The 25,390-nt window shown below is 38.3% G+C and overlaps 1 long non-coding RNA gene across 5 annotated transcripts in view; it reads right to left on the bottom strand.

Moving 5' to 3' along the window:
• Window positions 1–382: 382 nt before the first annotated feature.
• The window catches only part of LOC111090417, a 66,117-nt gene continuing 41,109 nt past the window's right edge, over window positions 383–25,390 (bottom strand). For all 5 annotated transcript variants that reach the window (XR_005371807.1, XR_005371809.1, XR_005371808.1 and 2 more), the window contains 2 exons: window positions 9,584–9,700; window positions 383–873 (listed from right to left, as the gene is read on the bottom strand). This is a non-coding gene — a long non-coding RNA (uncharacterized LOC111090417). The remainder of the gene's footprint in view (window positions 874–9,583; window positions 9,701–25,390) is intronic.

Here is a 25,390-nt window from a genome sequence, read left to right as displayed (position 1 = left end):
ATCCATCAGTGGGTGTGTTTCTAGGGTTTTATTGTGTCCCATTGGACACCACCATGTCCACTGCCTGCTGCACTAGTTTAAGCGTGATTGCTATGAATTCTTTACAATAGAAAAAGTTCTCCCTCATTGTTTTCCTTCCAAGAATTTTTGACTCATCTTGAATGCTTATATATCCATATATATCTTAGGGTCAGGAGACACATTCTGTGGGGGGGGGGGAACAAAACGAAACTTTGTTGGGATTTAGGTTAGAATTTTATTTAAGCAATAGTTTAATTTGGCAAGAACTGACACTATTAAACCAGAGACTCACTGAAATTAAAAATAATAATAATAATAATATAGTCTTTGATACCAAAATCTGTAAATAACTTTTGGTAAATTCAAGAAAGGTGATGTGAAGAGATATAATCTTTAAGGCTGGATTGGACCTTCATTCACCTGTCCATGAAGCTATGTTCATAAACATATTTCTCTTCATTTGGATTGTGGCTAAAAGAAACAGACATTTATATTTGTCCTTCAGCAGCTGTGGAGGGATGTTTATCGAGGGAGACCAGAGAGAAGTGTTCTGTATCTTTCCAATTATCTCAAGCACTGAATATATATCAGTGTAAGTAAGCAGTTAATTACTGCCAGAGCCATACACGCAGGCCAAATCTTTACTTTCTACCATCAACAGTTTATTCTTGATAATAGAGAGAGGTTTACTGAAGTTATCTATTTAAAGCTTTAACTGCAGGCTTAATTTTTGTGTGGAGAATATGTCCATAAATTCATGAGATGGAGCAATCTTCTCTCATCCTCTGACCTTCCCGTGGTGCTAAAACATGAGGAGATGCATATTCAGCTCTTCCCAAGGAAGATAGTGACCTGCAGAAAAAGAGGGAGAGGATGATCATCCATTCAAGTTGAAGATTTAAAAAAACAGTCATACCCACAAAGCACAGAACAGTGAATTAGGGAATATATAAAGCATCTGATTCTGAGAAATTGAATTTTCATTGCAGATGTTGTGAAGAGATAAAGTTCCACCCTGAAAATATATGCCTGTTGTTGCAGCAAAAATATGAAAATGATATTAAAGCAACTCTAGAACATTATTTCTGTGGAGGGAAGAAAAATATCATTTTTTGTTCTTTGTAATAAATTGGTTCCTTTAATTTTCTTTTCTGCCAGGAGTGACAGATGATTACAAAGTTGATCACACAAACACTGGGCTGATTTTAAATTATAACGATGCAAGGAAAAATAGGAATTGCTCTCCTTTCCTCCCAAGGCAATTTTGGAAGACAAATCATTAAAAGGAGTTCACTAATTTTATAGAGAAATGCCAACATTTCTCAATAGAATTACACTAATCTATGTGTTTTTTAAAACTTTGATAAACACTTAAAACTACATGCCATTATAAAATAACAAACAGAACAAGGATCCAAATGAAATGGAGGTTGCTCTAAGAGCAAAAAAGCCAGTGAACGAATAAAAATTGGAAGTAAAATTGAAAAAAAAAAAGTAATACCCAAAGGAATAATATTTATTATTCTGCCTCAGGCTACTGAGACTCATGCCTTTAGGTTTACTTTCTTGACGTGGGTGTAGAGTAAATGCAATGGGAAAAATTTTTTAAGATTGATGGAAAATATTGTACATTATTTGCAAAGTTTCTACAAAGTTTCTATTTCCCCTCAATTAATTATTGTGCTCTATGCTCAATCTCCCTCCCTCCCTCTCTCTCTCTCTCTCTCTCTCTTTCTCCCTCTTCCTCTAAGGCCCTGTTTAAGCATGGAGAAATCCTCAAAATCATGAGTGGGAAACATCAGGGAAATTGTAAAGAACAGTGACTTCACTGGCCTCATGTTCATCACAACTCTAACCCAGCCCATACAAGGTGGTTATGGGTGTGCTGGTTGGTTGAACACAAATGCCCGCAGCTTCTGGTCATCATGAGTTATGCCATCGTCCCCCTTAACTTCAACTCTCTGCTCTTAACTGGCATTTTGCTTCACAGTCTCCCCAAACACCTGTCATCTCTGTACATTCTCCCTTCTTACTTCCCCCTGAAACTAGGGTAAACATATTTTTAGACCCCACACTCAACTGAGATTGTTTTCTTCTTTTTTTAAAGATGCCTAGATAAGGAAGTAAACAATTTATGTGAAGTGCTTTGTATTCACCTCACTATGGCCCTTATCACATCTTCTTGAAATTATCTGTGTAAAGTCCATCTACCCCACTAAATAGAGCTTCTCCAGGATAAAGATTGTGTCTTATTCTTCATTGCCAAGTTCCTAACAGCTCTTTGATATATTACATAATACATTCAAACATCATTTATTCACACAACAAAATGGGGAAAAAAGGAAGGAAGGCTGGCGAGGAGGGAGAAATAAAAGGAAGAAGGAGATAGGGAAGGAAGGTAAGAAGGCAGGCAGGCAGTTGAACGAGACTTAACCATAAGAAGGAGTCAGTGGCTAAGTTATTTAAAGTGAGGAAGGATCATGAGTATAAGAGTGGAGACATGAAATAGGATGGTGTGTAAAGTTTGGTATGCCAAGGGTATGGCAAAGTGACAAGAGATGAAGAAAAAGGTTTTAGCACAACTTGACCTTAAAGGATCATCTTTTGATGGACACCAAGGCTCCTTCCACAGTTTGGCTATTGTGGACATTGCTGCTATAAACATCAGAGTGCAGGTGTCCCGGCATTTCACTGCATCTGTATCTTTGGGGTAAATCCCCAGCAGTGCAATTGCTGGGTCGTAGGGCAGATCCATTTTTAACTCTGAGGAACCTCCACACAGTTTTCCAGAGTGGCTGCACCAGTTCACATTCCCACCAACAATGCAGGAGGGTTCCCCTTTCTCCACATCCTCTCCAACGTTTGTGTTTTCCTGCTTTGCTAATTTTCCCCATTCTCACTGGTGTGAGGTGGTATCTCATTGTGGTTTTGATTTGTATTTCCCTGATGGTAAGTGATGGTTGCCATTGTGGTTGAACAGAAATCTCACAGAGGAAGACACAGACATGGCCAACAAGCACATGAGGAAATGCTCCGCATCACTTGCCATCAGGAAAATACAAATCAAAACCACAATGAGATACCACCTACCCAAGTGTTATTCATGATATAGAAATTCTGGAGAAAATGAAAGCTCAATGAGAACGTGTTGAGAAGTAGAAAGCATTCCCAAAGTCATCTGAGCAACTATAGTTTTTTTTTTTTTTAATTTTTTTATTTATTTATGATAGTCACAGAGAGAGAGAGAGAGAGAGAGAGAGAGAGAGGGAGGCAGAGACACAGGCAGAGGGAGAAGCAGGCTCCATGAACCGGGAGCCTGACGTGGGATTCGATCCTGGGTCTCCAGGATCGCGCCCTGGGCCAAAGGCAGGCGCCAAACCGCTGCGCCACCCAGGGATCCCGCAACTATAGTTTTTGTTGTCATCTTTGTGGGTGACTAAAATCACACAGGAGACCAGTTAAAGTCTCAGCCTTTGGGGGCATGCTGAGTCCTCTAAGATATGAGCAGTTCATAGGCTCTTGTAAATGAAGGATGACATAATTTTAATGTTACATTATTTATCTGGCTCTTCATTTTCATCAAGGATCTTGTTTCTGTGTGTAACTAATGGTCATCCAATACTGATCATAGGCATTCTGTCTCCCCAGCCCAGGCGGCATACACTGGGGAAAAGATCGTGTTTTTATAAGACCACTGACATTTTTTAATGCTTTCAGTTTTGCTCACAGAGGAACACTCTGATTCATCCCTCCCATGCTGGGTTATCCTCTGGTCTTTTATTTCTCAGGATTTTGCTTGCTAATTTTAATTTGCCAAGGCACCAGGAAGTTGGCATCCAGATTAAAATAGCAATGGGTCTTTTAGAACTTTTTCCGGGTGACGCTTAAATATGTGTGACTCTTCACTTTTATCGAGAGATACATTTGAAAAAAATGTGTGTATATGAATTCGGGTTCTTCATTTACTGTGCAAATCTGTGAGAAGACTTGGTTGTTCACATATGTTTTCATCCTCTGTGTAAAACAACACATGAAGGGAAAAAATTTGTTCAAAATTTAGTCAAGGATATTTTGAAAATAATAATATCAATAATGACAAAACCTCTACCTCTGAGAAGCTTCTCCATTTCAATCATTCTACTAAGAGCTTCTTAATGAACAATAGACCTTCTCTACGCTAAAGGCATGAAGATTACGTTTAAGTACCTCCTTGGTCATAATGAATATCCTTTTTCAAAAAGATTTATGTATTTATTTGAGAGAGAGAAAGAAAGGGGGGGCAGGGAAGGGCAGAGGGAATCTTGAAGCAAACCCCCCACTAAGCGTGGAGCCTGATACAGAGCTTAATCTCAGGACCCTGAGATCATGACCTGAGCCAAAACCAAGAGTCGATTGCTTAACTGACTGAGCCACCTAGGCAACCCTCATAATGTATTTCTTGACACATCATATTGGCAAACATATTTCCTCCTTTTCGTGATCTTGTTTTCTCTTTTCAGCTTGTGTGTTGTTTCTGTAAGTTTATTTAATGTCTTATTTTAAAATGGATGTGGTAACATAAATGTTAGTTTGTATTACCTGGTTTTCTGTTTTATTGCGTTTCGCGTAATTAAATCAGGGTGTAGTGAAAAAATGCAGGATTTAAGGTAAGAAAATCGACCTATAACTCTCTACTATGAATGTAAACATAAACATTCTAATGAAATACTAGAAAGCCTACAGGAATTGATAGATTTTACAGGAATTGAAGTTATGGGAAACTAAAGATTTTTCCTGGCAATGTGAGAATCACTTAATATCAGAATATCTGTTATTATATTGCACCATGCCAATTGATTAAATAGGAAATATCATTACGTACTATCCATTTGTGTTGAAATGATATTTTACTGATTTTCTGAATGGTGATGTATGCTTCTGTTTCTATACCTATTGTACTTTCTTCTCAAACAGAGCAGTGTCCTGAATTTTGATTAGATTGACACAAATTTGTTGAGTTTATTTTTCTCATTCAAAGATATTCATTGGGTAGGATTTGTATGATAAACCCTATTCTAGACATCAGAGGGGGAAAATTAAATGTAGATGAGTGTTTCCTGCTCGTTAGGAGTCCATATTGTATAACAAAAAGGATTTTACTGATTAACTAGCCCAGCAGTTCTGGACACCTGGCCCTGACACCTGAGCTAAGTTAGCTCTCTGAGGTTCACCTGGGAAAAAAAGTTAAACTATGGATTCTTAGTCTCCAGAAGAGCTACTGAATCAAAATCCTCAATTGTGGAATGGATAAATTTGTAGTTTTTAAAAGGTAACTTTGATGATGTGTCTCAGCCACTGGTTGGTCAGTTATACTTTCCATCTAATCCATTGAATGGTTCAATATCTGATGCCTAAAGAGGACAATGAGTAGATTTCTTTCCTATCTTTCTTTTTTCTTTATCTTTTTTTTTTTTTTTTTTTTTTTTTGAGAGAGAGAGCATATGTGAGTCAGGGTTGGAGAGGGACAGAGGATGAGGGAGACAGAGAATCTTAAGCAGGCTCCACATTCAGCAGGAGCCTGACACAGGGTTCAATCTCATGACTCTGAGATCATGATCTGAGCTGAAATCAAGAGTTGGACACTTAACTGACGAAGCCACCCAGAAGTACCAAGAGGACAATAAGCAGAGAATATAAGAGATAAGAAAGAACCAGAACTTGAAGCTTAGAAGAACAACCTCTCTATGATTCCAAAGTCATATTTTTTTCTTGAGAATCACTTCATTACGGGCTCTTCCAAATATTCCCTTCAAGTCAAACAAAAGTGGCCTGAAAGATATTTTGAATATGTGTATCACCTTATTAAACTGAACATCCCCAAAGTTTATGAGACTCTTATAAAAAGGGAGTGGTTGTATCCCCTTCAACACTGACTGGATTCCACCTGGAGCTGAGTGGACAGTGGGACAAAATAAACCCATGGTCTGCTCAGAAGTGCAGCCAGGATAATCATGATATAAAACATGGTATTGTTGCATGAGGAGTAACAAAGATCTTAAGATGAGGTTTTCCAGTCTATAACAGTGAAAACATATTTGAACTTGGAGTCCAGTCCTTACTCTCATACTTGACAGATACGGTAGACACAGAACCTCTCCCCTGACCTCCTCTTCAGGCTGATGCACACATTTTTAGTTACTAGGCATATCTGGGCCATGCTCTCAGTCACTCAGATTCTGTGCCCACAAGGCTATGTCTTCTCTATAGGGTGGCCCATGGCCAGTGGCAAGCTGATGTGTGTTGACTTAGGTCCAGCACTTTCATCTCAATTTGGGACATCATGGAAGGGCCATCCTAGCTCCAGATCTCCCCCTAGGAACAGTGGAAGCCTCACTTGGAACCCTTGTGGGTCAACTTTTTCCTCTGCCCAGTCCTACTTTCTTCCTTCCTCCCTGTGTACTTCCTGAGAAGACACTCCAAAGAAGTCCCTGCACAAAGATCTCCATCTCAGGGAGATTCCACAGAGGCTAACCTAAGATGCTGGGTGTATACGATTTAACAAAGCGTCAAGCTTTGGTTTCCTCATTTGTAAAGCGAAGAATAAAAGAGCTTCTGGAGGACTAAATGGGAACCACACATACACAAGTGCAAATATATGGCACATAGTGGGGGATTACTCAGTGACTATATGTTTAGCTATTTTTTAAAGTGCTTTAACATATACTAAACATAATCATAGGTTGGACAGTTCCTCTATAACTATAACTCTACATTGTATAGAACATTATTAGATCCATGGTCTCATTAAAAAGCACTGATTTACTATTGAGAAGATATCAACCTTTCCTAATTAGGAGCCTATAGAGAGTTTCCCCTTTATCCTCTCCAGTGGGAAACGAATATTGTTATGACATCATTTCTGTGGTCAGTTGAGCCTTTATCGTTTTTATGTTTCTCAAAATTTGCAAGTGCTATATAAATTAAAAATAACTGGAAATCTGTTTCCCCATTATCTACTTTTTCTCCTTTTGGGAGATAAGAAACCAAATTCTACCGATAGGCAAGCAAAGGGAAGTAACTTTTTTTTGGTGTTAAAATGCAGAATGTGTTAGTGACCAAAAGCAAGAGTATGGAAGGATATGTGGGGGGGGGGGGGGGGGGGGAGGAAGTGTGAAAATCAGAGGATAAAAGAAGAGTCAAGAGAAAATATGGCCAATGAGGCTGTAAAATGGAGTACAAATTGCATGCTTCTTGTTTGAACTGAGTTTTTGCAAAGGGTTAAAATGCAAAAATAGGATTAACCATCTGAAAAAACAGGGAGTGTATCTTATGAGCTGGGTGCCCATGAAGAACTAATTGACCAAGACATAACAGAAAACAGTGCATGAACCTCTCTGTAGTCCCAATCATGGTCTAATGCTTTCTGCTTGAAGAAATGAACTTGTCCAAGGCCTCATAAGCTAATAAAAGGCAGTACCAGTATTGAAATCCAAGTCTTTTATTCCAAAATCTTGCGTGGTGCCACACAAATTCACTGTATGCTTGATATCAAATGTGCCTCCCTGTGGAACACATTAGTGAGGACAATATTTTTATAGAGCATGTAAATAAAAACAATGAATATGAAAGTGCCTTGCATGGTCTCGGGAACATAGACAGACACTCAGCTGAATACTTGTTAAATCTAAATGCATAACTGCATTCACTACCTTATCTGTCCTGTTTATGCATTCTTAGGTAATTGAAAAAAATTAAGTGACCAGTGATTTTTTGATGTACGATCTGCAAATAAAGAATTGTAGTTTTAATTGTCATATAGATCACTCTTAGTTGTGGCTTTGTGATAGCCTCACTAACCTAGATCTACATGTTCCTAAAATTCAAGGGTTGTCTGCTTCTGTATCATACACTGTCTCCCCTTGGTCCCACAGCAGAAGGTGCCAGCTGCAGCAGAGCTTGTTGAGTTCAGAGAGAGATATGCCTGGGCTTGTATTTTGGTTCCAAAGCACATTAGTTTTACGACTGTGTCATTTCACATATTTTTATAAAATATTTTATTATTTATTTAGAGAGAAAGCATGAGTGAGGAGAGAGGCAGAGGGAGAGGGAGAGAGAAAGGATCTGAAGCTGATCCCCTCACTCCCCACTACATACCAGTGTGGGGCTCGATCATATATTCCCGAGATCATGACCTGAGCCAAAATCAAGAGTCCGCCATTTAACAGACTGAGCCACCCAGGTGCCCCCATATTTTTATGCTTCAAATCTACATGTGTAAACCAAAAATCATAATATCTCTCTCATGTGAGTATTGTATTATGTACAATAAATAAAAGAAATATAAAATAAGACTTATAGTAACATTTCAATAAACATAGCTTTCCTCTTCTCTCCCATATGATATTATATATATACACATTTGTGTGTATAAACATTTCTATATACATAGAGCATATATGTATATACCTTTAATAAGCATTAGTTTCCATCCCTTTGTAAGTAAAAAAATAAAAATATCAAACCATGCTCTTACATTTAAATACGTATATCCAATAATCATATTAACATTCTGATTTTAAAGGCAATTGGTCACCATTTACTAAAGTCTTATTATTTTATTATTTTTATTGCAGGAAATATTATCTCTCCTATTGAAATGCAACAGTTTTACTTACTTAAATGGTACTATGATAGCAATTTTCTTTCTTGATTGTCCTAAAACCCCCAATGGGCTTACCGTTTTCAGAGCAGCATGTACTCTCACCATTAGTTGAAAGGAAATCTGTGGCTCTTGACTGACCATTTCTACTCCCCAAATGAAAACCCAAATAGCCACCTAAAGCATTCACACTTGATGCTGAGAATTTCCAGCATCGATATTTTGTTTTCACAGCTCAGCAAAAGGTTTGAGAATGAAGGTTTTTTTTTTTCCTTTTCTACTTTTCTCCTAAAATATTACAAAAGGCTCTTATTTTACCAAATTTATTCTCTTATGTATGTATTTCCCCTCCCCATCCCAGTCACTGGATAAAAAGAGAAAGCACTTTTAGATGAAAACAGGAGAGAGAGAATTCTCCGCTTTCATGAAAACTGCCAGAAGTGGCATTGTAAACACATCTTGCATTTGCTATTTCTAATTTTCCCCCAGAGTTCTTTAATTTTCCCTTTGTGTTTGGAGGAACTCTATGCTCTTTTCAGTCGAAGAAGAATTAAAAACCAAACCCAGTTTTTCAAATACAGACATTTACATTTCAATGTTCTTTAGTGGAAGAAAGAAATGCAGTGGTGACTAATAGCACAATGCCTGTGTGCCTTGCAGGTGTCTGTACTTTTTGTTTCTTTTAGGGCTCTAGAATAAACCCTGCCCTTGACCCAGAATGGGAACTGGATTGCTGAAGATGACGCAAATTTGGCACAGAGCTGCTGGCCTTTCATAGCTCAGAGCACTGTCTCTCCACCAATTATTATAAAGGATCTATGGTAGCTCCTCTGCCCCATCTCTGGAAAAGGTGCCAGTGTCATGAGCTGGTGACATATCTGTGAACGATGCAAACAGGAAGCCATCTGAGAGGTGAATACTCACCTTCCACTCTCATTGATCTCTCATTGACAACCTGATAGGTAATGGAGGGCCATAGAGAATGCTTGAATTTGTCACAGACATACGGTCATGTAGTCATGCTTCTACATGCAGGTAGATCTACAAATTGGAGCAAATGAAGAGTAGGGCTGTTTTAAAATACATATTTAATTTATACAGCATTTAATTTTTGATGAAGTTTTTTTTTTCCAAATTATTTTTCTCCAAATTATATCCAAATTTTTTCCAAATTATATTCCAGTTTAAAGAGAAAACAAAGAAACAAAAGACACAAAGGGAATAGTTCTACTGCTTATTAAAACACCCAGCAGTCCATCATGCTATGCACAGACCAGGTTCCCAATCCCCAGAGGCAGCCTCTTTGACTTTTAGTTGATTCCTTGGCAGTTTTTTCTCCACATCTCTCAATAGCAGGAAGACATTGCTGTTTGTGGATTCGCATTCTGAGGCATTATCTACAGACTCTGCCAGAGGATACTCCACTACATAGAGCGCATAACTCGCGTCCCCTTCCCAATCCTGCAAATACAATCATGCTGTGATTTGTGTTGGATGAATAGTCAGTCCCCAGGTTATTATGATGAGGTAAATGCTATTCATGGCTGAGACACACAGTACATTACAATTATTATTCATTTTCTGTGAAATATTTTGTTAAATTTTGAATGTTATTTCAGAGATAATTTTCTAATTTATTTTCCTTGCTTATTGTGTAGTTCACTGTCTACCCCAACCCCAACATATCCCTGGGTATGTACAATTTTCTCTACCTAAATCCAAAAACATTAGGTGTTCTGTTACGTCGCCTCTTTGGAAATGTTTCCCAGAGCCTTTGAACAACTTTGGTGTGGACCAGCTGTTATCCTTGGCTCTCCCTTCACAGTTCCCCTGTGGAATCTCTTCATTTCTAATTTGTTTGACGCCCTCTTTCCTGGATCTCATAGCTTTCTCTTTTTGGTTTTATTTCCCTGTTAGTTACGGCATAGCATCTGGAAGTTTCTTTAGAAAAAGTACATGTCATGTAATTTTGTGATATTCCAAATACCTAAAAATGGGTTTATTCTCCTCTCACACTTAAGAGATAGTTGGGATGTAGAAATTTAGGTTGGAGAGGCATTATTATCCAGTGTTTCTAATAAGAAGCGCACTGCATTTCTGATGCTTATTATTTATTTTGTTAGAGTCAGTTTTTCCCCCACTCCCTGGAAATTTGTTGGGCCACCCCATTGTTCCTATTATCCTACAATTTCATGATTTTATTCCCTTGGTATGGTCCTAAATTCATATTTTGAACTAAGTACCATCTATACATTTCTAATGTGAAACAGCATCGTTTTCCTTCTGAGAAATGATCTGGAAATATTTGATATTTTTTCCTTTCTTTCTAAAGGCTTATCTTCCTAGAGCTCAGATAATTCAGATACTCAACTCCTATACTGATCCTCTCATTTCCTTCTCTCTTTTTTTTTTTTTTTTTTCTCCTATTTCTACTATGCTTTTTGGAGATTTACTTAACTCTATCTTCTTGGTATTCTGAAATATTAGATGTGAGATACCTCTCTCTCAAATAAGTAAATAAAATCTTAAAAAAAACATATTTCTTTATTGTAGGATCATCTACCTAAGCTTATCCTATGGGGATAAAATCCTAATATTAGTATCTTTCATTCTTTCCCATTGGGCTGATTTTCTATGAGACTTATGTACATCTTGTGACTGAAAGGTAGAGCTTCATCATATTCAAGAAGCTAAGTTCCTCCCTCATATGAAAGGGCTATTTTCACATAAACTCAGACTTTTTAAAAATTAATAACATGTTTATTAAGATATCATTCACAAAATACTTTTGAAAGTGTACCATTTGGTAGTCTTAAGTTATTCAACTCAATTAATCCTTACAATCTATAGAGTTAGTATTAATATCAGCCCCACTTTATAGATACTGACACTGAGGCCAGGAGGGATTAGTAGCTTCCCAAATAGCTCAAGGAGAGCAGAAATATAAAGTACTAAACAACGTGCGCTCAACAAGATAGACAATAAATATGAATTATCCTTTTCCTTTTGTTAAGTAATTAAGAGACAATTTGGAGATTGTCATAATATACCAATCATTATCTAACGTTGACTTAATCTCTGTTCAGTTCCAGGCACATGTGAAATCCTGGGGGATAGTGATGATTGGCCATTGTCCCACCCTCAGAAATGCTCACAGATGCCTGCGAAACAGACTTATAAACATTTGTCACAGATGCGACAAATGTTTAGATAACAGCTATCTGCTGATAACCTTATCTGTATCTAGCACAGAGTGTGAGTTAAAGAAAGCACGTTGGAACCAATTTTTCAGTACAAAATTATTATTTAAAACATGTACTCTCTTAAGCAGCATGCAGACATTGGAAAAGAGCAAAACATTGATTGCTCATGGAGCTTCCCCACTCAGCAGAGAGACACAGCATATGACCACACACAGTAAAATGAGTAATATCTGGTTTCTATGGGAAATAAGAGCCCAGTGAGGAACAAATCACCTCCAGCTGGGGCTAGTCTGAGAAGGCTGGAATTAGCACTTAAAAGGAGAGCGAGAATTTAGAAGCTTAGAGAAGCAAAGTGGACACTTAAGATAAGAATGTGTTTAATTTCATTCACCAATTCATGTCACACTTATTTATTAAGCATATAAAATACTCCAGGCATAAGGAAATCATAAGAGGTGCGAAGATGAATAAGATATAATTTCTACATGAGAAGAGCTCACCATCCAACAGGAGAGCAATAATTGCACAGACTGAGCCTGGAGTAATGATTCTCTGTGAATAAAATCCACACATATGGGGATGAAGAGGGTCCTTGATGGGAATCTGGCCCTCCAGGAGGGTCTTCCTCAGAGCAATCCAGAATAGTGGATTAGCTATATACTGCTAGTGCTCATGATCCTTTCAGGAATTTTCGGCAGCCAAAATCAGTGGGAACAAGTGCCAATATAAAATAAGCAAAGTATAAGCAGAAGCAAAACTCAGGAGTGGGCTGAGATTTGAGTCAAAAGAAGTATGTTGGCAACAGAGTGACAGAGCCCTGAGGGGTTCTTGTAGAATAAGCTGGAGTGGTCCTCTGAATTCCTGTCGATCGATAGGTTGTGGAGCGTGGACAGCAAGACTGCCTACAAGTATAGTCAGGAGAAGACGTTTTGCTACTGCTATGAACAGTATTCTCAGATCAAATAAGGAGACAGGTCAATGTTGTTGGTCGAGGGGACTGGAAAGACTTCACAGAGGAGGTGATGTATATATTAGTCTTTGAAAGTCGGGTTTCTGCTAGGTGCAGAATGGGAGCAAGAAAGGTCACGTGATGCAAGGTGCACAGCAGGCTCAAAGGCTTGGGGGCAAACGAGTGCATGGCTACACGGGGTGTTCAGGGAATATGAGCATTCTGGCTTTCTTCGCACATCGCATGAGTGGGAAGAAACAGTGGGATACGATGCTTACAGAGAATTTCAGAGAACTCTAATTAGATGTGAAGGGGAAGAAAAAAAGCTTTGTTGCAGAAATGGTGTAAGTTTTTTCTTAGTTTTCCAGTTATATCTATTTTCCCCTTAGGTCCAAGTAGGATTAAGATTTATACATTTTACAAATGGAATGGATTTAAATGTTTTTTTTCAAAAAGATGGACTTAGAGTGGCGTGGAGGTGAATTTTATGTCAACTTGACTGGGGTGCGAAGTAGGTGGTCACAGATTACTCTGAGTGTTTCTATGAGGGTATTCTTGGATGAGCTCAACAGTTAAACCAGTAGACTGATTAAAGCAGACTGTGTATGTACACACACACACACACACACACACACACACACACACACACACACACTATTGGTTCTGTTTCTATGGAGAATCCTAGTTCAGGTGTCAAGGACCTCTTTTCTGACCCACTCTCCAGCTGCTCTTTATCCACTATTGGACTTGCGTTTTGAAATACTCCAACGTTTCACAAGCAGTAACCTGAGATGAATCTGTGGAGCAAGAAACAAATTAGGAAGTGATCCTAGCAGTTTTCCTGGGGTGAGGGTGAGTGAGGACTAATAGTGCCCTGATTTCTTCATAAACATGTGTGCACACATATCACAGCCCAGAGAAAACCACTAGGCAATGTGAGTCTCGTGGATCTTAGTCCAAATCCCTGCTCCATTTTCTGCTACTTGTAATCAGAGGCAATGGCTTAACTTCAGAGGCCTTGATGTTTTCTTCTGTAAAATGGGAGCAGTAAGGGGCTTACCCACAAGTCTCGATGAGATGAGGTATCCAAACACTTGTCATGTGAAAACCACTGTAAATACCATGGCCTTCCCTGAATCCTCATGGGTACAAGATTATTTTACTCCTCCTTCCTCTCTCTGCTTCTTTTCCCTTGCCTCTATGACCACCCCCATGAAGAGAAATGTGCAATAATTGGAAAAAAATCCCTTTTGTAAACCTTTGGATTTCCTATGTCTTCTGAGCACTCACAATTTTCAATTGTTCCTTGGCTTATTGTCATTGGAAACATTAATCATAAACTTTCATTATCTATGGCCAGGTGTTCAATACACCATATATCTGACATCCAATAAAGAGATGATTGCACCCCTAAAATATTTTGCTTTTTACTATATACAAAGTCATTCAGATAATGAAATTTCAGGAAGAAGAAAGCTAAGGGATAATGCAAATCCATTCTTGCAGAGCTGGGCCTGAGGTTGCATACACACACTCTCTCTCTCTCTCTCTCTCTCTCTCTCTCTCTCTCATAAACATTAACAATCACCCACAAATATGTTTTATGAGCTTTCATGAAAAGCCTTCAGGGGATTTTGCAAAGTCACCTGGTTAATCTCTAAATTAATCTTTGTGCAAACAAAATTCCTGTAAGCTTTTTAGCAGGTGACCTCAGAGACAAGGCGGTATATAAGCTTCTGACAGTCCATTGTGGGCTCGATGTTTTAAGATCTCTCTTTTCTGGCCTGGCAAGCACACTGCATGCTTCAAACTGTACTTTGCCAGTCCTGGAATGTGTGTGCAGGCATAACTGTGCAGTAGTAGTTTTTTTTTTTTTTTCCCTTTCAACTAAACTCTCCAGACTGCAAACATACCTTCAGTATCCTAGGTTTCAGGGTCATGATCTATTAGAACTAGAAAGAAATAGAGATTATCTGGCCTAAACCCCTCTTTTTGCAACTGCATAAAAGGATAGAAGGAAAACATCAGCTTCTTAGTGTTCCTCTTATGGGTTGAATTGTGGCCCCCAAATGATATGTGGAGGTTCTGACCCCTGGTACCCGTGGATGTGATCTCATTTGGAAATAGTGTCTTTGTAGGTGTAATTAAGTTAAAATGAGATCACACTGGAGTAGGGTGCAGCCTTAATGCAATCCAATTGGTATCCTTATGAGAGGAAACTCCGTGTGAGAGATACATGCAAAGAGGACACCGCATGAGGACACAGCCACATGGGGAAGGCAGCCCTATGACCATGGAGAGAGGGAGACAGTAGGTATGCAGTTCTGACACAAGAAATGCCAAGGGTTGCTGGAAACAAAGAGACTAGGGGAGAGGGCATAGCCCCGATCACACTTTGATTTTGGACTCGCAATCTCCAGAATTGTGGGAGAATATATTTCTGTTGGTTTGAGTCACCCAGTTTGTGGTACTTGGTTAAGAAAGCCCTATGAAGTGAACAGAGTCCAACCATAGAAAATAAGAGGACCATTACTTTGAATACCCTGCTGATTTTCTAGGTTGATAAAACAGGAAGTGAGAGCAGCAGAATTTCTTTGAAAGAGGGTTTAAATAACAGTGACCTGATAGGATGGGAGATTGAGGGTGCCTATGCACAATATGAGAAAATGTCAATTGCTGATATCAGAAAATGGGAGGGACGATTGGTATCATGATAGGTTACACCTAATAACCCTATGCCACCTTTTCCTTACTATCACCACTGTGCACTGTGTTCAATTCCAAAAAAGGGAAATAGTAGACATCTTCATTGCTATACAGATGATTTGGTGCTCCTTTGGAAGGGCAGAAAATGTAAGAATTTTAAAGCTGAACATATATTGTGTATAAGCTAGACCCGAAGCCAATAATGCAACATGGATGCACATCGGTGCTAGAACCAAAGTCCTGGACTTTGGGTAAACTGATCAAATCTAAACTTCTCCTTTCTCACCTATAATATGTGCATAATAATAGCCTCTACATAATTTTATAGTGAAGTGTGGTGATGCAGTGCATTCAGAGTGGTTAGTTCAAGTCCTCATCCATAGCACTCCATGTGTATGATGTGCTACGAGGAGCAAGGATGGGGGAGGAGGAAACAGACGTGGGGATGGAGAGGAGGTGGCTGTCCAGGTGAAGGAAAGAAGAGGAGGCCCATGATGAGCTTTGTTCAAATGATAAATAAAAGCCCTTTTAATGTATTTATAATGTGTTTGTAAGCTCATCCATTTTCCCCACCTTCCAGAGCAGCAAGTATATTTTTACTTTGTATAGATGGATTTCTTTCTGCGTTCAGCATTAACCTCATGGTTTTAAAAAGTAATCAGTCTAGTTCCTCACTCTTTATGCAACGACACTCAGAGCTCAATAAAAGTCATCATCACTATCATCGATAGAACTTTAAACTTGGAAATGTGATTTCACACGTGGTAACCTATTTGATTATTAGACAACCAGTAAGTGGTTGGCAGAAAAATACATGTTATGCACATAACAGATGAGGACACCAAGCCTCAGAGATGGAGGGAGCTGCCCAAGGTCACAACCTGGGCTGTGTTTCAGTACAGTGCTCCTCCCACCCAGAGCCTCGCACACCCAGGAAGGTGTCTTCTCTTCCCACTTGCACTGCCTGATATATACTCATTATTCAAAATTCAGTGAAAGCATTTCTTCTGGGAGGACTTACCACAGAGACCTTTTGTGTTACCATCTTTGTCAGTATGACACTTGGATGAAGCGTTCCCTTACTGGTCAGATTATCCCTCCTAGACCTTGATCCCTGTGAGGAGAAGGAACATGATGGCAGAGTGCAACACAGAAAGGAGGGGGGATACTCTCTGCACAAGACAAGTGGTGGTGTGGAACTATACACAGAGCACTGAGCTAGGAGAAGGCTTTTGTTTAATGGCATGCTTGACTTCTCCTCATCCCTTCCTTAGGTTAGCCATCATTCCTGAGCGCTTTCTCCATGTGTTTAATAACTGGGATACAGCTCTGCTCTCTTTCTCCTTGTGGTCTTGATTAGGGAAGTTTGTGAAAGATATTATTCATGTTCTAGACAGGCTTTGTTTTGTTTTGTTTAAGATTTTATGTATTCACTTGAGAGAGAGACAGAGAGCATGAGAGAAGAGAAGGGCAGAAGGAGAAGAAGAAACAGACTCCTTGCTGAGTCCAGAGCCTGAAGCAGGGCTCTATCCCAGGACCCTGGGATCATGACCTGAACTGAAGTCAGACGCTCAAGTGACTGAGCCACCCAGGTGCCCCTTGAAACAGGCTTTTTCATCAATTCTTGATCAAAGAGCAATAGATATGATTCATCTTGATGGTGATGATAAAAGTAATCCAAGTTCTATCATATCTGTCTTATGGTTAACCTGACCACAAATTTGCACCCCAGTAACTAAGCCCAGCCAAACCACAAAGGTTAATCCAGAGAGAGGATTAGTGAGAATGACAATTTGGACTTGACCAAGAATGCTTTCACGTCAGTTTGGTATTGAATCCGCAATCAAATGGAAAAAAAAAAAGGGTACTCTTGAGACCAGGGATACTCAGAAGCTTGAGTTGTGATCAGTCTTCTGATCTCAAAGGGGTAGCCCTAAGTTGACTTGTTTTCAACAGCTCTCATGATGAGGTTGGTGGATCCTAGAAATGCTCCCTTGAGGTGAAAAAGGGGCTCTAGGGCAGCCTGTGGTGGCTCAGTGGTTTAGCGCCGCCTTCAGCCCAGGGTGTGATCCTGGAGACCCAGGATGAAGTCCCACGTCAGGCTCCCTGCATGGGGCCTGCTTCTTTCTCTGCCTGTGTCTCTGCCACTGTGTGTGTGTGTGTGTGTGTCTCTCATGAATAAATAAATAAAATATTTTTTTTTAAAAAAAGGAGCTCCATGTCAGTTTTCTGGGGTCCACTCTTGTGACAAATTAACTAAAATGTAAAACTAAAATAGTGCACTCATGTTTCATATTTTACATGGCTACTTGGTACTCCCTCAGTGGATCTACTAAATTTTCCTTCTAACAGGCTGATTTTCCTGTCTAACAGACACCATGTTCTGTATGTTCTTTAAATGTATTTAAATGTATGCTGACAAAATGTGTTACAAAAGCTAAGACTTTTTTTCATCTTCCATCTTGAGACATGATCTGTAGATCTTCTCTTTTCTTCCTACTGATGCTGTTTCAGACCTACTTTAGAGGTGTCCAGTTACTTTTCAGTTATAAGAATAAGTCTCATTTTGAAAATTTAGAGACTCTGGATTCAGCAAAATCCAATAACTAGAGAGCGTATGCAAATGACCAATACACATATGAAAAATAATTAAAGTTACTAGTATCCAGGGACATGGCAAATCAAAGTAACAATACCATAATGCTTTACATTTAAAAACTGGTAACAATTTTAAAGTTCTGCAAGACACAGTGGTGTCAGGAGTGCTGCAAAAAGATCCCCTCATACATTTTGACAGAAATGTGAATTGTTACAGAGTTTTTAGACAACAGTCTAGCAACGTCCATGAAAACATGAAATTAAACATTTCCTTTGACCCTGAAATCTCACTCTTGGGAATCTATTCCACAAAATGAAAACACAAATATGTCAGAGTACACATGATAGAATCGATATTAAAACATTGGTTTGTAGAGGGAAAAATTAGAAAACCAATGAAAGTCCATCAGTTGGAGATTGTCAAAATAAATCATGCTGCAATCAACACAGAGATATTGAATAGCATGTAGTCATTAAAGCAAAATACAGGAAAGTTCATATAATATGGCCTCACTAGGAAAGACAAGCAGAGAACGATGCTCTTATTCACTTTAATGTATGGACAAATATAGAGATATGTTTATGTTTATTAATCATATGTAATTTTATATCTTCTGTTATATATAAATAACTTTATACAATATATATTAGCTTATTGACAAGAATTATTAATTATCTGGTTGTACTGAAGGGCAGGTTTGGAGTCGGGAAAACAAAGTAGAGGGGGGAGGTCTAAGCAAAGTGAAAAAAAAAGAACAAACATAAAGTGATAATAATAGCAGTGTGTATAGTATGATCACATTAGTACCTATATGTAATTATATATGTACAATTATATGTGCACAATTAAACTAGAGACAAATATAGTTGTGTACAGATAACTAGACTTAGTGAATTCAATCAGTTTCAAAACTTTGGGATTCAAAAATCAGTAAAGTAAGTCCCACTTCCTTTTTTTTTTTTTTTTTTTTTTTAAAGAAGGAGTGTGAGTGTGAGCTAGGGGAGGGGCAGAGTGAAAGAAAGGGAGAGAATCTCCTGCAGACTCCGAGCTAAGCACAGACAGAGCACCCTCGGGGCTCAATCTCACAACCCTGAGATCATGATTTGAGCTGAAACCAAGAGTTGAACGCTTAACCAACTGAGCCACCCAGGGGCCTCCTTACTTTCTATTTTTAACAACCCACTTAGAGGAATTTTTTTTCTATATAAAAGCTTCATATGAGGTCAGAAGGGGCCAGAATGAAGAGGGCAAGGTTGACAAGCCGATATCTTCCCCAATAGCTCCAATATTTCCTGGTCCAATCCAGTGCTCAGAGATCTGCCTTTTTCTATCTAGTTTCTGAAGCTTAATGGCTTTATGCAGAATTACCATTTGCTTAAACTACCTGAAGTGCTTCATGCTGTATTAAGGAGAGCTCTTAAAAATTCTGGGTTCTCAAGGAATGTTTACCCGTCCAAAGGACTACACAAATGTATCAGAAATTCTAAAAAATCAAAGATTGACCAAGGAATTATTAAGCCTCTCTCTTGCATAAGGAAAGGAATCTATGCTTTTCTTATTCAGATTTCTGACCTGAATAATGATTCCAGAATTTCATTCAGTCTATAAATTGTGATTATCAATTAATAATAAGTGATTTTGTACCTTAGAAGGAGCTATTCTATAATTACTTTTATTTCTTAAAAGAAAATACATGCACTGTATAATATCTTTATTGCAGGCTGATGCTCATCTGTCATTGCTGTTGCTAATAGAAGTATATTTCCTTGCATATCACTAATATTTCAATTTTTAATGGGACAAGGAAACCTTTTCAGAATCTTGTATCATCACTAACACATTTGATTTAATGTCTCAGAGAAACACCCTTGCACTTGTCATTGTTTTGTCTTTCAAATATTGAAGAAATTCTGGGAAATAAGACACATTTCTCCCAGAACACCCAGAAACAATAAATATTATGGCATGTCTGACAACTAAGTGTCCAATTTCAGTACTCAAGGTACTAAGAGTACATGGCTTAACCCTGGATGCATCTGGGCACATCCAGTTCAATCATGTGACACAATAGAGCTGCATCAACCACAAGATGGTAAATCCTTTCCCAAGTATTTTCTAACAAATTATTATTTTGTGTTTGTGAATTTTTACCCTAGAAGATGAGAAGGTACATTTATGTGAGAGAGGAAGCAGAACTAGTTTAATTAATATTAGAAGAGACAAAGAAGAAAAGAACATTTCTTGAAATGTTTTCACAAGAAAGGAGCAGAAATATGTACATGAATTGAGAAATTAATCTTCACTGTTTTCTGCAAAAGTGGCATAATTCACATGACAAATAAGGAAATCCCACCATTTGCTATAACACAGATGGACCCTAAGTGCATTATATGCTAAGTGACATAAGTCAGACAGGAAAAGACAAATACTGTATGATCTCACTCATATGGGACATCTAATAATACAATAAAGTTGAACTCCTAGAAGCAGAGTAGAATTGGTGGTTGCCAAGGGCTGGGAGAGGCAAAGGAAATTGGGGACATGCTGTCAAAAGGTACAAACCTCCAGTGAGAAGATGAATCAATTCTAGGGATCTAATGAACAACAGTGTGATTATAGTCAATAATACTGTATTATGTACTTTGAAGTTGCAAAGACAGTAGATCTTGAATCTTCTTACCATAGAAAAAGGGAAATGATAATTATGTAATGTGATGGATAATTGTGTAATTTGATTTATGTAAAGGATGGATGTGTTAGCTAACTCTGAGGTGGCAATTGTATTACAATATATAAGTGTATCAAATCAAAATTGTACATCTTAAGTTTACACAAAGGTATATGCCAATTACGTCTCAATACAATTTACAGTTTGAATGGGGGAAGTGGCAAAGCAAAAGTGCTAGGCAAAAAAAAAAAAGGGAGGAGGGATTGGCAACAGTATTGGCTACCATTTATTGAGTTCTTATCAAATAGCAACCATAGTACTGTTTTAAAGTTGTATTACTTTCATTCTCACACCTCACAGCAATACTATGCCTCATAGTACCATTTTCAGAATATGAAACTTGTTTTGCCTAGAGAAAAGGAAATTCCCAAATGAAGCCAAATAACTCTTGGTTTTAGAGCAGTGGAGCCAGGAGAAATTGGATTTTGCTATAGAAAATAATTGGGTTCCCCTCCTTCATACAGCTAGAGACCCCAGTGCCACACACGGCCCTGGGTCAACCCTTAAAATCTTTCCATTTGCAGGGACACCAGAGAAAAGCAGAAAATGTTCCTTCCCAAGTCAGCTTTCTGTCTGAACTGCAAAGCATAGGCCAGCCCTGGACTAACGGAGTGGCTCCTTATACGTTCCCGTGTTCCACTAGAGACAATATAGTGTTTATTCACATCCAACTCTATATTCCAGAATCAAAATTCTATTTCACTTCGATCTGTTTGAGAGTATGGTTTGCATGGTTTTTACTGTAGGTTTCTCTGCCAAAATGTAAACTCAGCACAGGAAAGGAACTTTAGGCTTCCAGGTACATCATAAGGTTCACTGAATAAATAAATGAATGCCTGCCTTGAGGTTGGAGCCCTCATCTGGTTCACATCTGTATCTCCCTTCCTCTGTTCTTGAGTCACTTCTTGCTTCTGATAAGGCACACGGAGGATAAGGCAGGGTGTGGTTACACGAGAAATGGCCTAAACTTGCCTTACTCAGAAGGAATGCATGCAAGTGTCATGCTGATCATGCTATTGTCATAAGTGCTGGGTATAAGAGAGACGAATAGATACATTTTGATCTCATCCCAATCTAGAAGTTACTTTTCCCAAAAGGACAAATTCAGCATAGCATTATTGTGGCATATACAGCAGGAAGCAATATTTTTAATAATAATTCTGTTGTTGTTGTTGTTTACCTAAGAAGAATTGACTGAACAACAGCAACAATGATGACTAATTTTTTTCCACCTATAGCTACAAAGATCTAATTTCAGAAACAGAAATTCTGGTGAATTCTATTTGCTAAGCATTAAAAGGTTCACAATGCTTTATAGTCATCATTTTATTTACACCTCATGGCAACCTTCTGATGTAGGTAATTTATGGAATCCTTTTCCAACAGCAATGTCTTGAAGATAAACATTTTCCATAAAACACAGGTTTATGAGAATCAATTTTTTTTACTTATTTTTTTTTACTTTTATTGTTATTTTTTAGCACTGTGGTGACTTGCAGGATCACAATATGTGTGGACTTCCCAACAATATCAAGTAGCAGGACAAGATAGGTGAGTTCACTGTAGCCAGCTCTCCAGACCTACCACAGCCTGCTATGTGCAAAGGCCACCAACTGAGTGAGTCTCTGTGGGATGGGGATTGCATTCTCTTTGCATATCTATGATCAAATGAACAAAACTGTGCTTTTTATCAGACAAGGAGATATTATTTTACTGTAGCTTTGTTTCAGTTTCTGTTTTTTTGTTTGTTTGTTTGTTTGTTTGTTTGATGGCCTATGACCCTTCAGATCTTGGTTTCTTCTATAGGTAGTATTGGAAAGAACTTTTACTAGTAATTCCATTTTACAGATGAGAAAATAGAAATGCAAAGAAAAGGTTAACTATGTTACTCAAAGTCACATAATTAGTAAATGTTAAGGCCAGAATATGGAACAACAACTATAGATTCACTAAAGAAATTAAAGACAAATGTTATTTTATCTGAACAAAGCAGAACACAAACTCAGAAAATCTGACCAAGTCTTTTCAACATGTCCCTTTGAGGAAGGGCACTCTACTCAAGTAGAGTGGGTCCTTAATCCAAGGTGATATATTCCCTTAAAAGAAGAAGAGAAGAGAGTCACATACCATATTGAGACAGAGTCAGAGATTAGAGTCATCATGTGTCTATAAACCAAGGTATGCCAAGGATTCATGGCGACCACCATAATCTAGGAGAGGAGCAGAGAACAGATTCTCCCTCAGAGCCTCCAGTAGGAATCAAACTGCTGACATCCTAATTTCAGGCATTTAGCCTCCAGAACTGTGAAAAAATAAATTTCTATTTTGTTAAACCACTCAATTTGTGGTGTTTTGTTACAACAACCCTAGGAAACTTATGTGAAAATCTTATCCACATGAATATCTGCACATGATATAAAGAAATGAGCTATCAGGCCGCACAGAGATATGGATAAATGCATACTGCTGAGTGAAAAAGCCAGTCTGTAGGAGAGAAGCTACCTACTGTATGACTCCAATTATATGATATACTGGAAAGGACAGAATTCTGAAAATGAACATGTTTAGCTTAATATAGATACAGAAAATTACATATAAAAATATAGCTATGCAAGCACACAGAGATTAACGTATATACATATATTTCCTTTCTCTGTTAATTGAAAGGGCCTAAAAGCAGTGACATCTCAGTAGTAATGAGCATACCTAGGACCCAGAGCTTGGTTTCTAATACCATTCCTTCTCCAATGAAAAGGGCACTGGGGCTCTTTAGAGAAATGACTGATTCTAAGACTGGAGCAGGAAATATACATGATGAGTCTGGAGCATTTTGTATGGACAAAAAGTAAGAAAGCACACACACACACACACACACACACACACACACACAATCCTACAATTATTGGGATATGTCAAAGGGAGACAGGAGCCAACTGAAAGGGTTCCCAAAAGCCAAAGTAGAAGAATCTGAACAAAAAAATAAATTGACTTGTGTAAAATAAACCAAAGGTGTAAAATAAACATGTGTGAGTCCATTCTAATATAAATAGACAATAAAGAAATAAATGGGCAGGGAGGGTGAATTTCATAAGCAGAAGAATTTTAAATTTAGCAACTCCCAAGTTGTACATCAATATATAATGCTATGCTTAGATTGCCAAGTGATTCTTTTATATAGAATCTTAGTTCACACAGTGACTTCTTAAATACAGTTGCTTGCTCAAAGGTTATTAGTGTCTTTTCTGATTATCTTTATACCAGGTCTGTACATGCACTTAATAAATATTTAGTGCAAGACTGACTGACTGAATTAATGAGTGAATGAAGCCCTAAAGAATGCATAATATAAATTATGGTATTACATTTATAAACAGGAAATGATATTTCTGCTCTGAAGGAAATAAAATTAAAACAATTTTCCTCAGGTAGTAGTAATAAAGGTGGTTAGAAAAACAGAGAATTTGAAAGCTGTGTTTTTTTTACAATAAATAAGCCTGGATGTGGGCTAAGGGACCTAAGTCTGAGATCTAGCCTAAATATTCCCTCACTGTTTAACCTTGCAGGAATCTGTAGCACCAATGAACTTCAGTTTCTCCTTCCATGAAAGGAGAAAATAATTGTTACCCTGCCAAACTCATAGAGCTGCCGGGAAGATCAAATGTACTCATGGATGTGAACATGATTTATAAAGTGAATACACTATGGAAAGTAATTATTGTTTGAGAGTGTTGAAATGGGGAAAGTGCTTCAATGTGAATAGGGGGCAGTACGGAAGTTAAACAGGCCAAGAAATATATTAAAATCTACATTAAATAAACACCACGCAAATGAACACACACACACGCCTGTGAAATCCATTAGGTCCGGAAGAGCTTCTGACAAAATTCTCACTGGTTGAGCGGAGGCTGGTTGGGTCGTACTTAAGATGTTTCGTATCACACCCCTACCTAAGTAAGGCACTCTATGAGGACAGAGGAAGGGGAGCAGGGATCCAGAATATCTCAACAGAACTGTGGGTCTCCTGTCCACTTTCTATCTCACTGATATTTCCCTCCAAGGAGAAAGAAAACATTTCCCACTGTGGAAGCAGATCATGAGAAAAGGTTAAGCATTTTTAACAGGACTGGTAATGAAAATGTTCAGGTTTTAGGGTGTCTGGGTGGTGCAGTCAGTTGTGCATCCAACTCTTGATTTTGGTCCAGGTTGTGATTTCAGGGTGGTGAGATCAAGCCCGACGTTGGGCTCCATGCTCAGCAGGGAATCTACCAGAGATTCTCTCCCTCTGCCTCTCTTGCCCATTCTCTCTCTCAAATAAATATTTTTAAAAATGTTAGGGTTTGGAGGACATAGGATTTGAGGAAGGACTGGTGTCTGCCAAAAGATGGATATGTCCCAGGTATGGAAAAACAGAGACCACTAGAGTGATGTTAGACATCTTTTTTTCATATAATTCAGGCTTACCACATTTTATGATTTAGAAGGTTTTGTAAGTTGCTTTTCTCTACAAACATTCTAGGGTGCAGAAAATATGCCATCTAGGGTATAC

This window comes from Canis lupus, chromosome 17, assembly GCF_011100685.1.
Source record: "Canis lupus familiaris isolate Mischka breed German Shepherd chromosome 17, alternate assembly UU_Cfam_GSD_1.0, whole genome shotgun sequence".
In the NCBI taxonomy this organism is placed as follows: Eukaryota; Metazoa; Chordata; class Mammalia; order Carnivora; family Canidae; genus Canis; species Canis lupus.
Note: the sequence above shows the minus strand (reverse complement) of the source record. Positions and strands in the feature narration are given on the sequence as shown.